The sequence below is a fragment of the Nicotiana tabacum genome, chromosome 22 (genome assembly GCF_000715075.1).
Source record: "Nicotiana tabacum cultivar K326 chromosome 22, ASM71507v2, whole genome shotgun sequence".
NCBI lineage: Eukaryota > Viridiplantae > Streptophyta > Magnoliopsida > Solanales > Solanaceae > Nicotiana > Nicotiana tabacum.
In genome coordinates, this window is record NC_134101.1 from 60,873,120 (window position 1) to 60,887,635 (window position 14,516).

At 36.6% G+C, this 14,516-nt stretch overlaps 1 pseudogene; it reads left to right on the top strand.

The window, feature by feature from the left end:
• Window positions 1-6,099: 6,099 nt before the first annotated feature.
• On the top strand, window positions 6,100-14,072 carry LOC107775475 (DDT domain-containing protein PTM-like; annotated as a pseudogene).
• Window positions 14,073-14,516: the final 444 nt, after the last annotated feature.

Sequence of the window (14,516 nt, forward strand, 5' to 3'; positions counted from 1 at the left end):
CTCTCTTTGATTAAGACACCAAGTCATTAAAGGGAAATGATATATTTAGAATGCAATGGATTACAAAAAGCTCTTATGAGGTGAGATGCTCTTAAGAGCCAATATACGAATTTTCCCATATCAGTAAGATTGTGAGGTGCTTATGTTTGCTAAGCTTGCAAAAGTTTATGGATGAGCTTCAACAAGTTAAGGATGAAATCTCAAAACAATGGAAAGCTTCAGATGTTAGCAACGTAATTATAGATTAGGTGTTAGCAACGTAATTTTGCTACAAAATTTCATAACGCTACAACAGCATGAGATGTAATTCTAAGAAATTCCGGTACAATCTTTCTCAAGAATATTATACGGATTTTTTCCTACTTCGATCTGCCGTTACGTGTTATCACAATTGACGCATGTTAGAGGGATTGTCAAGAGAATCAGATCAGGTATATTAAGGCTACCCCTTCTTTCTTTTTGGCATGATCCATACGATACAAACGAAACGAGTAAACATACAATTTTCATAAATGACTCTATTCATATAAGTATTAAGGGTGTCTATGTTATTTATTCCCCATGTGAATTATTATTATATCTTCTGTTCATGGGTCTCAGAAAAATACGTATTTGATAAAATTTATCCAAAAGGCATATTGATTTTATGATATTCTGAGAAATCTTAGTAATATATTTCTTATGCAGTTATACATGTACATTGACACATGACCAGATGGCGTTATATACATATATGTATATGGGATATGAAAAAAGGTTACGGCGTTATATACGCACCACTACCTGATCAGCTAGTATACGTTGATGATTTGCCCACAGTGGCCGAAATGATATGATGGGATGTCCTCAGAGGCTTGATGATGTTATGAACGCATATACCTATGCATGGTATGACATTTATACGCATATGCATGACATTATAAAAATGAAATGATTCACAGAGTTATGCAGACATACATGTCGAGTCTTTTACTCCATGTTTCACTCACGTCTATTATTTACTGATTTTCATTCCTTACATACTCGGTACATTATTTGTACTGACGTTCCTTTTGCATGGGGACGCTGTATTTCATGCCCGCAGGTCCCGATAGACAGGTCGAGAGCCCTCTAAGTAGGCTATCATCTCAACGGAAGATGTTGATGCGCTCTATTTGCTCCAGAGTTGCTTGTTTGGTCAGTATGATTTAGACGTGTATTGTTTGGTATGGCGGGACTCTGTCCCGACCTTTATGACAATTATGTATTCTTAGAGGCTTGTAGACAGATGTCATGTACGTAAAAGATTGTAAGGCCTTGTCGGCCTATGTTTAGTGTACGAGTGGTTATTTTGGTCGTATAGGCCCGTATGTCTTATGTATAAGTTGGTATTACATGTTGTATTCTACTTATCTCACGGCAGCTTTTCCGGCTCAGTTATCTATGATAGTATGATATGAAAAGATACATTATGTTAGTACTCAGTTGAGTAAGGTACCGGGTGCCCGTCGCGGCCCATCGGTTTGGGTCGTGACAATTGTACTCCTTAGTAAATGCTCATGCACTTGTGACACCGGATTTTGAAATATGCTAGTTGTTGCTTACAGATTTATATATCATTATCGCCTTTCATTTCTTTTATAAACTACTACTTATGTACGTTCCTGTAAATTTAAAAGTGTAAATTTCCTTCCTTAATAAAATTTATTATTTCGAAAGTAATAAAATGAACAATTAATGTGATAGTTCACCTATTCTGCAACTATTCTTCGATTTGTCTTTGCAAATTTATAGTACCAGTGAATGGGGCTCATGTCGTAATAGTAGAAGGTTTGTTTCGCTTTTGTATTTTTCTTGGTAGTAGTTTGATTGGCTGGAAGTCCAAAAACCAGGCAATGGCTCTTTGTCTTCGAGTACAAATCCATGAGTAAAGCAGTGGCATAGATCACTTGGGTGTGCATGTTGTTGTGTGATCTTGGTATTACCTTTGTTCTTCTTGTTCCTCGATTTTGTGATAGCTTGTCTTCCATTCACATTACTCGCAATCTAGTCTTCCGCGAAAGGACAAAGCACATTGAATTGGATTATCATTTTATCCGGAGCAAGCTTGCTGAGGGGTTGATCACCTTGTCTCACACTTCTAGTGTTTCCCGGCTTGCTGATGTTTTCACCAAGGCATTGTCTGGCCCTGCCCGTCATCTTCATATTCGCAAGTTCGGATTTTTATCACCCTCCAACTTGAGGGGAGTTGTTGAAGTTATAGATTTGGGTTAATTTTTTCTAGTTTGGACTCGGCCTTGGATAAGCCCAGTGTATCTATTTGTGATAGTATATAGGGGCGAGCATGATACCGACTGAACCGATAATTTTTGTTTTTCGATTCGGTTTGTTTGATTTTTCGGTCGATTTGCCGTTTATATTTTTTTAAAATTTAATGTTTGATTCGGTGTTCGATTTTAGTATCTCATTTTTTCGGCTTTCAGTTAAGTTTTTCGGCTTTTCGATTTAACTGTGTTTTTTAAAGTATAGGTCCTATAGCCTCTCGGCTCATCTTTAACTCCCAAGTCTAACATGTTAAATATGAGCCCAATTATTTGTTAATTAATAGCGAATATTGAAGCCCAAATCTCGAAGTGCTACACTTTTCATAAATTCGTCCAATCCAAAAGTTGCACTGTCCAAAAATTAATGACCCCAAGCACACCATAATCATTATTCCATAAATTATGATATTTATTTGTTCCCCTGTGATATCAAAAATCTCTTATGTCACTTTCAACGTGCAAATCATAACGACTGTTACTAACAAAATATTGAATTGCAAATTCAACAATAAAAATATACTTATTACTATTGAACCAGTAACGTTCTTAGCAAATACAATGATCATATATTTTTAGTGTATATTCTATTATTTTCTAGTTAAATTTCATGTTGTAGCATATTACAGTAGGGCAATCCTTGGCAGGGAGCGCTTTCTCCCCAATGGGGTCCCTACGCAGCGCGAATCCGAATATAGTCGGGCTCCAATGCGGGTACCAGACACCGGGTGAGAAACAAACAAAAAAGAAAATTATTACGGTAGGACAATTTGCCAAGCATATGTATTGAGCCTCAAAAACTTTGTAAGAATTTAATTATGAGGCTCATTTATTGCTTAAGAAAGAAGTCTAATTTGACAAGCCTAAAACCGAAAAGCACAAACCGAAAATAACCATACCAAATCGTAAGAAAACCGCACCGCACCGAAAATACTTTGGTTCTATTTTAGTTATTAAAATTACAAACCGAAAAACGAAAAAACGAACCAAACTTCTACCAAATCGAATCAACCAACGCCCACCCCTAATAGTATAGGCCCAATTTTGTTTAGTCGATTTTTTTTATTACTCGGGTAAGGTTATTTAGTAGATGGATTATGTATAAATAGAGAGGGTACCCAGTTTGTTAAGAGACAAATTCATTTTTTTTCAATCAATAATATCTGAAAGCTTCATTTCTCTCTCAAGGCACAAACATACCCCTAATCTTCGATTGTCAAATTCAAGTATTTACTGATTGTTAACAGTGTCATGACAAATGTGGGGGTACATTTTCTTCAACTATAACAACGTAATCTTCTTAATTACTCGATAATGGTTGCACGATTTAATTTATAATTTTTGCCATATAACACAAATTAGTAACATCTAAAAGGAATTGTTTTTCAATTTAATGATTCTTCTTTACTGTGTTTTGTTGTGCAATTCACTTCTTGTCTTTTAGTAAAGGATTAATTTCGTCTTTCTAATACACTAATGTTAACACTGATAACTACTCCATTCTAAGGTGGGTATTAAGTGTTGGTTAGAGATACAAGGGGTGTGTTAAAAACAAAGGGATATTATAGGCGTGTTTAGCCTAATATTTCCTGGAAGATATACACACTTGAGAAAAAGAAATAGACAATTCAAGAAAAATGTTACTCCGTTTATTTTAATTTATTTGAACATATTTGACCGGGTACATAATTTAAGAAAAAAGAGACTTTGGACATAAGGGTTTATATGTCATAATATTTGTGTGACTATAAAACTTTTGAAACTTGTGATCTTAAACACGTCATGATATTTGTATGACTATAAATGCTTCTCACTAAATATAAATTGGAAGCCTAAATTAAATTATTTTTAAATTTTAAAAAATTATTCTTTTTAAAATAGTATATAAAAAAATTAAGTTCACATAAATTAAAATAATAATTAAAAAATAGTGCTATTATTGTTAACTGTATCGCATTTGCTCTAACTTAGCTTGCAAAATCGAATTAGACATCGGGAGTACTTAACCGTTAAAAGCAAAAGTTGGTTTCCGGCTTTCCGCAGCAGTTATTTGAAAGCGACGTAAGTTTTGGCGGCTAATGCAAAATCACTGAACCTTTCCCGCCAATACATTTTCATATTCCGTCATTTGTCCGTGTCATTATCGTTAGGAAGATATGCGCCCAGAAAATAAAAGATTCTTAAAAAAGAAAAATTAGTGAGTTTAGTTCCCGAGTCAACTCAGCACTCTAAAATGCTCTCTCTTTAGGAAAAAACATTGTCCTATGTTTTTCTGTATATATTTTGGTAGGATCATTTTTCTCCTCTAAATTAATTGTTTACGTCCTTGTTTTCTCAAAATGCATGACATGTTTTCTTCCTAGTACTTCTTTTGTAATACTATTATTAAAAATATTATACATTTGACTTCAAAATCTTTAAATATTTTCTTGTAAGTATTCTTTTCGTAAATTATGATTATAGTACGTTTTTAGTGCTTATGACTACTAATTTTATCCACAAGGTCGAGGAATTGATGTTTAAATTTATACAAGAAAAATAAATTGTCTACTTTTGTACTCTGAATCTTTAGGACAAAAAAAACTATTTCATTGACATCTTTTCTAAAAGGTAGTATTTCTTATTTAACATCATAAACAATTTTATTTTCATCGTAATATAATTGAAGCACTCTTTTATGATGTTTTAGGGTCACATATTTTAGTACTTCATCCCATACAGAATCATGCTTAAATTTTTGGATCACTTATTGATAATTCTACAATTAAAATAAGTAGCAAAATGATGAAAATGATGGAAGTTTAATATTTTGGGAAAGGAAATAAGTAGCAAAATTGTGGCATATGGTACTTAGTACTTACATTAGAATAACATGTCATAGTCTGTCCTACATGACATTAGTTGGTGACATAATACTTCATAATTAACGTAAATGAGAATAATAGCGATTAATACTTTAATTATTGTCTAAACTATAAACAACTTAAATGATTATTCTCAAGTAACGTAATTTAAATGATTTTGGAAATTTTATTATGTTAAAAATAATTTATAAACACATGTAGAAAAAAATTACTCAACTAGAGTGTAAAAATTAAGTTTATTTCTCCCAATTCCCAAGGAGCACACAAAATAAAAACCATTAAACAACTTACTTAAAACAAAAAATCAAATTCTCTTATTTCTCAAAATTCAACAGCTCTTTGTTTTTTTAATCAAAATTCAAATACACTATCACGCCGCCAAATCGTCCGAGTCAACAAGTTTGAAACTCGGACAGAACTGAGTTTCCATTTTCTCAAAGCCCACAAAATATAATGGAGAAAGCCCTATTACTATAAACTTCGGGTAGCAGATTTTGGTTTAGGGCATAATTAAGGTTTAGGGCATAATTAAGCCTCTTCACTCCACAGTTCCTCTCAGCGTTCTATCCCTAATTCATTCATCATTCCTTCAATGGCGCTGCATTAACAAGGTAAACATTCAAATTCATACACACACATGTGTGTGTATACTGAATCTATACATTATGTGTGCGTGTGTGTGTGTGTGTGTGTGTGTGTGTGTGTATGTGTACTGTGCGTGCGAATACTCAAGTTATATATCAATATAGTTGTGTGTGTGTGTGGATACTTGCGTATGAACATATTCCTCCCTGTAACTTGAGCTGAGTTGAAACCTTATTATCGACTTAGTGTACGGATTGAATGCTTCATATTCTGCTGATTCGTTTTTTTTTGAGGTACTGCGATCTAATAACAAAGCCCTAACATATGCATTGAATTTGTGAATTAGGTGAGATTCGAATCAGTAAAGCTACAAGGCTGTCATTGTTGTGGTGATAACTGATTTTTTGTTGCGTATTTAAAACGAAAAAAAGGGTCTATGGTGTGATTTGGATCGGATTGTGAGTTGGATTGGTGGAATGGAGGCTGCTGTGGACAGATCAAAGAGGCGTGGTAGAAAAAGGCGTAGAAACGATGTTCACAATGTTCAGGTGGATCGAGATGGGAAGAAACGGGTGGTGGCATTGACGTCTAAGGCATTGTTGGGTAGGTATGTTAGGAAGGAGTTCAAGGACAATGTGATATACTTGGGCAAGATTATATTTTATGATACTGGTTTGTACAAGGTTGTTTATGAGGATGGAGATTGCGAAGATTTTGATAGCACTGAAGTGAAAGCTGTTTTGTTTGAAGACGATGAGTTGGATGGTCAATGGTTGGGCAGGAAGAAAAAGCTAGACAAATTAGTAGCTAATAGGGAGGTAAAGGGTATTAATTCTCGAGCTGAGCATCCAGCTGAGCCAGTTAACGATGTAATTGATAAGTGATATGTCTGAAGATTATATGGAGCAGGATTTGTGTCCAGAGGTGGAAGTGCCTCTATTTCCTGCACCTCAACTGCCTCCTTCATCTGAAAGTATTGGTACTCCGGAGGAGTATGTATCATACCTTTTGTCTGTCTATAGCTTTTTACGTTCGTTTAGTATCAGATTATTTTTATGTCCCTTTGGACTTGATGATTTTGTCGGAGCACTCAACTGTTCTGCTCCAAACACATTGTTGGACTCTGTTCATGTAGCCCTTATGCGTGCTTTGAGGCGCCACCTCAGAAAGCTGTCATCCGATGGTTCTGTGCTTGCATCAAAGTGCCTAAGGTACACATATCCATTTATTTCATGAAGGAATAGTCTTCATCTAGTTGATTAAGTCATTGCTGATTGTTGTAAAAATTATGTTTTGATATTGTTTCACTTGAGATGTAAGTGCTGCTACCAGCCTTCCACAAAAATGTATCAAACTAGAATAATGTCTCGAGCTCTGTTTGCGAAAAGAAGCCAAAAGTTAGATAGATAGCAGAGTTATCAAATTGGCGATCCCAATTTACCTATTGCCATTTATGACAGAATAAAGTTTCATTATTACTTAGTCTGCACGCACTTGGACAGGTTGATCCGATTCTGGTGCTGCTGCCCACCTAAAGACATTGGAAATGCTTGATTTTCTTGTGGCCCATGCTAAAAGATTAGATCCTAACATGGCATTGCTCTTCTTTAGAATGTGGATGAATAATTTCCACAATAACCATGCATCTTTATAAGCAGTAGCCAATGTTACCTTTTTGTAATGTTGTTTTATTTTGACTGTCCTATGTCATCCTTATTGAAATACATTGCTGATATGTGTTTTTTCCTTCCTTTTTTTTGAATGAGCAATAGTCAGGCGTCAGGGCACTTCACTTTGCATTGCATATTTAGGCTTATACTTCTTCGATTATTTCATATTAGGTGCATTTTTGGACACTCACTGATGAAAGGTCTGAATTTAACTTATGCTGCTTGCTGTTAGGAACATCGATTGGAGCTTGCTTGATACAATGACTTGGCCAGTTTATCTAGTTCACTATTTAAGAGTAATGGGATACGCAGATGAAACTGGTTGGAAAGGTTTTTATCCCCATGCTTTGCAGAGGGAATATTACTTGTTATCTGCTGGCAGGAAACTCATGATTTTGCAGATCTTGTGTGATGATGTTCTAGATTCTGAAGAACTAAGAGCAGAAGTTGACATGCGTGAAGAATCAGAGGAAGGTACTGAGGCAGATATAAGTACCGGTGTTGCTCTTGTCAGTGCACCAAGAATAGTTCATCCCAGATATGCTAAAACTTCTGCCTTTAAGGATCAAGAAGCAATCAAGCTTTGTAAAGAAAATCATGAACGAAACAAGTGTTGTGGTACTGATATTTTAGGATCCAAAATTAGTGGACACGATTCTGTGTCTGATGTAGATCAACACAGTAACAGTGACGAATGCAGTCTCTGCGGCATGGAGGGGACTTTGCTTTGCTGTGATGGGTGTCCATCATCTTACCATGCTAGGTGCATTGGAGTTAGCAAAATGTATATACCAGAAGGAGCATGGTATTGCCCTGAGTGTAGCATCAATGAAATCGAACCAAAAATTATGAGGGGCAAAACTCTGAAAGGAGCAGAGCTTTTTGGTGTTGATTCCTATGGACAAGTCTTCATGGGTACTTGTAGTCATTTGCTTGTGTATGTCCCTTAACTTCTTTTCCAACCTACTCTGCTCAGTTGCCTTACTTGGCTGTGGGCTGATTTTCTATTTGGAGATACGAAATGCACTTAATCCTATGTAGTTTAGGCTGAATCAGCTATAGCCTGTCTCTTTATGAAACATTTTTTTTTTTGTATTGTAGGTTGAAGGCCTTGGCTGCCGCAGATTCTATTTTCAGATACTACAGCGAGAAGGACATTCCCAGAGTCCTGCGAGCACTTAATGAAAATCTGCAGCACCGTACTTTATATCTGGAAATATGCAAAGGAATTATGCGATACTGGAAAATTCCTGTCAACATCTCATTCCCTAATGGTGAACTATCTGAAATGGGTTCAGAAAGACCAAATGGAACAAAATGTGGTAGTTCCTCTACACTCTCTCCTAATTTGTTGGTTAAGGGAAGTCCCGAGAGAGAGACTACTGGAAGCTGTGTCACTGAATTCGGTTCAGAAGATGCTACAATGAGTAATTTCTCAAAGGAACCTAAGCTCAATGAGACTTTTGGTGCAGCTATCCAACCTGATGGTATTTGTAACCAGGTGAATAGTGATTCTATGGCAAGCCAGAGTAACACACGTATAGACTTGCTACCATCTGAAAAAGTTGGAGTGGAATACATAACTTCTGCTGGTTCAGTGGGTCAGCAGGTGATTTCATCTGAGTGGACTCAACAAGGTGACATAAAGTTGGTAGAAACTGCTCCTTGTACCTCAAGAAGCAGCAGCAACTCCGTGGAACAAGTTAATAGTAATTGTGATGGAATTTCAGTGTCTCTTGCATGTGAAAAGGCTTGTGGCAGACCCAGCGGAATAGGTTACAGAAAACCCACTGGTGGCTGCTTATTCATGGGGTCATCCTTTAGACCTCAACGATACATCAATAATTATCTGCATGGAGATTTTGCTGCATCGGCTGCTGCTAATCTAGCTGAACTTTCATCCGAAAAAAACCAAGGTGCTCAGAGTCATGCTTCAGACAATAGGCGGAAACTTTCTGCTAATGTTTTGCTTCAAGCAAAAGCTTTCTCATCAGCAGCGACACACTTTTTCTGGCCGAATACTGAGAAGAAGGTTGTCGAAGTACCAAGGGAAAGATGTAGTTGGTGTCTTAGTTGTAAAGCTGCTGTTACTAGTAAGAAAGGATGCTTGTTAAATGCTGCAGCATCAAATGCCATTAAGGGCGCAGTGAAGATACTTGCTGGTCTTCATCCTGCAAGTGGTGCAGAGGGAAATCTACGTGGTATTGCCACATATTTTGTATTGATGGAGGAGAGCTTAACTGGTCTGACAGTTGGTCCTTTTCTAAGTACAGCTTTTAGAAAACAATGGCGCGAACAGGCAGAAAAAGCTTCTAACTTCAATGTGATTAAGTCTCTTCTGCTTGAAGTAAGTTATTACGGAAGTTTATTTATGCTGATTTTGCTAGCACCTTGTGCAAGTGTTTGCCACATGCTTTCTCCATCAATTTTGATGTCTCGGTTGATTAGATTTGTGGTAATAGTTGTACTTTGCTTATAATTTTTAAGCATTAAAGTTCACATTAGTAATATTTTTTGAGAATATTCGAGTCCAGAGTTGTAATATGTTTGGATTAAAACTACGTTTGTTTCAAGGAACGGGATGTGAAGGCTAAAAGAAGGAACAGCTGGTTTAGTTCTCTTAGGGGTCAGTATTTATATTTCACTTGTTTTTGGTATACCAGAGATGTCTGAAAGTTCTTACGAGAAGAGCTTTATACCCATCTAGTTCTACTTCCTTCTGCTTCCATAAAAACAAGGGGAACAGCTGTTATCCTCTCTTCTCTTACTTCTCTCTTCTTTCCTCTTCTTTTCACCTCAGTTAAACTTTATTACTTTAATGGAGTGTAAACTACCAGTATTAGACATTCTAGTGGTTTTAAAGATCATACAACATTAGCATAGATAATAAACAATTGCCATTTAATAATACAGGCAAATCTAGTAAACTATTGTTATTGCTCAAGAAAGCGATGTTTATTCTAGGATTTGTTTTTAAGACAAAGTAATAGCAGTTAAATAATGAGAATTGCATATGAAATAAATGGGAAGAAAAGTTACCATCTGACAGCAGCAATGAATTCAGAGGTACATCCACATTATTTGCACATGTAGTTGTTGTCTCAACCTAACAGTTATTTATTGGGAGATACTCTTTCTGCTGCAAGTGCGGTAATGATTTGAGCCTTGTGCATTGATCACACTAGGGGCTCATCAAACTGAACTTGAATTTCGAATCTGGCATAAATACAAGGTTGAAAATCCAATTTGCATAAGTTGCACTCTTGATTTGATAGTTTACAAATTTATGGCGATAAGAACTGAATGCTTGTTATTACTATTTTGCTTGATCCCCAAAAAACTGAATGCTTGTTATTTATAAACTAGTGGAAAGTCCAAGTGATCGACAGCAAATTTGCTGCTTTGTGGTAAATTTGCATTCAAATAAAAAGCCTTCTCCTACTTTTGAATACTTTAATAAGTCTTCCAACTTTTAAACTGTCAGAGTGCATTACTGATTCTCCGGTGTTGCATGTGTGATATTGGATTGAAAGTCAGATAGCATACTACAAACCCTTCCATTTGGCAAACCTCTATTGGATCCAATTGTAAATTATAGCTAGTATGTATACATATGATCTTACCTATAGATAATATGTTCTTCATGCTCAAGAACAGATTCTATGCATTGCAGTTTGAGGAGAATATCCGGTTTGTTGCTTTTTCGGGGGATTGGCTTAAGCTTGTTGATGGTGGGGCATCTGAATCTTCCATCAGTCATTCAGCTGCTGGTGCTGCGGAATCAACTCACAAGCTTAAACCAGGGAGGCGGGGTAGGAAACCATTGTCAATGGTTAAAGTAACTGCTGCTGATTGCCCGGATAAACTGATGGACTTCACTTGGTGGAGAGGAGGCATGCTCTCAAAGCTCATCTTCCAGAAAGCGACTTTACCCCAATCAATGTTGAAGAAAGCAGCACGTCATGGTACTTGCGTATCCAATGAGCTACTTTTCTCCTTAGAACATTTTGATTTTTTTTGTGTTGAAATAAATTCATTGGAATAAAGGACGCAGGGAGAGTCCACTAACAACTTTCACTCTAGCAGGTGGTCTGAGAAAGATACCTGGTATTCATTATGCTGAAGGGTCCGAGACTGCCAAAAGAAGCACGCAGATGATTTGGCGAGCTGCAGTTGATGTGTGTAAGACAATGTCACAGCTTGCACTTCAGGTGATTTATGACATATTGTAATGGATGATTTAATTCCTTTCTTTCTACAGCAAACTTTTCAGTCGGGATGAGTATTTGTATTTTTTCTAAAGTTCGATCTTGCAACAGGTTAGGTACCTAGATCTGCATGTGAGATGGGATGATCTTGCTCGTCCTGAAACGAGCCCCCGGGATGGAAAAGGACACGAGACAGAAATATCTGCTTTTAGAAATGCTTCCATATGTCATAGAAGAATTGTTGGAAATGAGGTTAGATATAATGTTGCTTTTGGGAATCAGAAGCATCTTCCATCTCGTGTCATGAAGAGTATATTAGAAGTAGAGCAAAGCCAGGAGGGAAAGGAAAAATATTGGTTTTCTGAGTCACGAATTCCTTTGTATCTAATAAAAGATTATGAAGAAAACTTGGGAAAAGATCTCCTTTCAGCCAACAAGTTCACTAATGGACTTCCCAAGTTGCAGAAAAGGTCCTTGGTGGCTTCTCATAAAGATATATTCTCATATCTTGTGCAGAAGAGAGATGGTAACGAGAAACATTGTTGTGCTTCATGTCAAGTGGATGTGTTATTTAGGTACCGTTTAATGTATATTTTGAAATTCTTTTTCATCTCTTTAAACAATCCTTTGTTGATGTGATCTCTCTCTTCCAGGAACGCAGTCAAGTGCAATACATGCCAAGGTACCGCGATATATATATATATATATATATATATATATATATATATATATATATATATATATATATATATATATATCAGCTAGTAAAAGATTGTTATTTGAGCTCGCTGATCAGTCTGGGTATCAGCGATTGATCTATTAAACTTTCGGGAATTTTTCTTACAGGTCTATGTCACAAGCAATGTACAATTAGTTCAACAAATGTTGCTAACGAGGACGTTGAGTTTTTGACCAACTGCAAACAGTGTTACAAGAATAGAACTTTAACCCAAGCTGAAAGTAGCAAAGAATCTCCTTCAAGTCCTTTACTCATGCATGGACAAGATTTCCCGATTCCCATGTCAGCCAGAAAAGGAGGAAAGGTTGGTAGTTGTAGTAATCCATCAGCATCCTGTGCGACTTCTAAGATGAAACATTCTAGTTCTTCAAATTTGGCAACAAAAACGAAACCCCGTTGGGGTGTTATTTGGAGAAAGAAGAACGACGATACTGGAAGTGATTTTAGATTTAAACACATTCTTCTGAAGGGCAATGCAGACAGGGATTTGTTAAGACCTAGTTGCCACCTTTGCCATAAGCCATATGATCCTTTTCTAATGTACATCCGCTGTGAAACGTGCACACGTAAGTTTTGTTTCTATGCAGGAACTCTTGTTGTATTTTGTCTTGAATTTGTTGGTTACCTTTCTTTGGGTTTTGAGAATTAATTTTTTGAGTTGCAGATTGGTACCATGCTGAAGCTGTAGATCTTGAGGAGTCAAACATTTTTGAAGTTGTGGGGTTTAAATGTTGCAGGTGCCGTAGGGCTAGAATACCAATATGTCCTTACTTAGATCCGAAAAGCAAAAGGCAGTTAGAGGAGAAGAGGATTTGCTCAAGGGCTTCAAAGAAGGATAGCCGAGGAATGGAGCCTGATTCTTGTTTCATCTCAGAGCTACAGAAAGATGAGGAGATGACCATTCCTGTGGTGCCGTTGGAGGGAACCACATCTTTAGAGGATAATAATCCTCTTGTTTCTGTTGTTGAAGAATTCACTGAGCACTTTCCAGGTGGTGGTTGTGAACGAAGTGCTGCAACTTTGTCTCTGCCGGGGCCAAGAAAACTGCCAGTCAGACTTGACTCATCAGCTACTTTGACCAAGAATGTCAAAACTCTATCCAGGTTTCCACTTGATAAGAATGCTGATACGTCTTATGTCAAGCACGAGCCTGCAATTAGCACAATATCTGCCGCTAGTGCAGTTCCTTGTAAGATGTGTTCACATACAGAACCATGCCCTGATCTTTGTTGTCATACATGTGAAATGTGGATCCACAGATATTGTTCACCTTGGAATGAAGAGGAGTCTGGAGAAGATTGTTGGAAGTGTGGTAACTGTAGGGAATGGAGATAGTTGATGCTTAATCATCTACGTAAGGTGCATCTTTCGCATGCATAATGGCTGATTGAAGGGGCTTGCCATGAGCAAGCCACTCGTGATGTCTATCCAAGTAAAGTAGTCTCCTACAATTTGATTGGGATAGCAAGGTGGTTGTTGCAGCTGCAACTTCTGATCAAGTTTCCATCATTTGGTATCACTGTTTTTGCCATCAAAAGGAAATGATTTTCTAGTTGAGTTGATTCAGGAAAAATAATCATGCACAAATACCTTTAGAAAAGATTACTAGGAGGTTGTGATATTTGTTCCAACCTTGACCGATAAGCAACCTTTTTTGTTGATGCTTATCTCATTTTTTACTGTAAAAAATACCAAAGTTACCAATTCGTTTCCTTATTTTTTAGCCTTCAACAACTATCCGCTTAGTGGAATGTCACTGGAAGAACTAAAGTTTACCAGTCAAATGACCAAGTGGCTGTGATTATATTAACTTTGCCTTGAATAGTAAATACAATTGTATTGATAAAATCTTGAAACTGCTCCTGGATATAACGAGAACATCAGCTAGTATTGCGTTGTGGCATCTTTTGCTTGCTGCATAGCTGGAGACCTTATTTATCAATTTATTTTTCCTGAGAGAAACTATTGAAATGTCGTTCATACCATGGCTTAGTGCTACCTGTAGGTGGCAAAATGGAAAGAAGAAAAAATTAGTTATACATCCATATTATCCACTAAATAATGAGTTGGATAATGGATTTTTTAAAAAAATTGTCAAATACGGATAAGATATGTATTATCTACTTAAAAAATAATAACCAATCAATTTA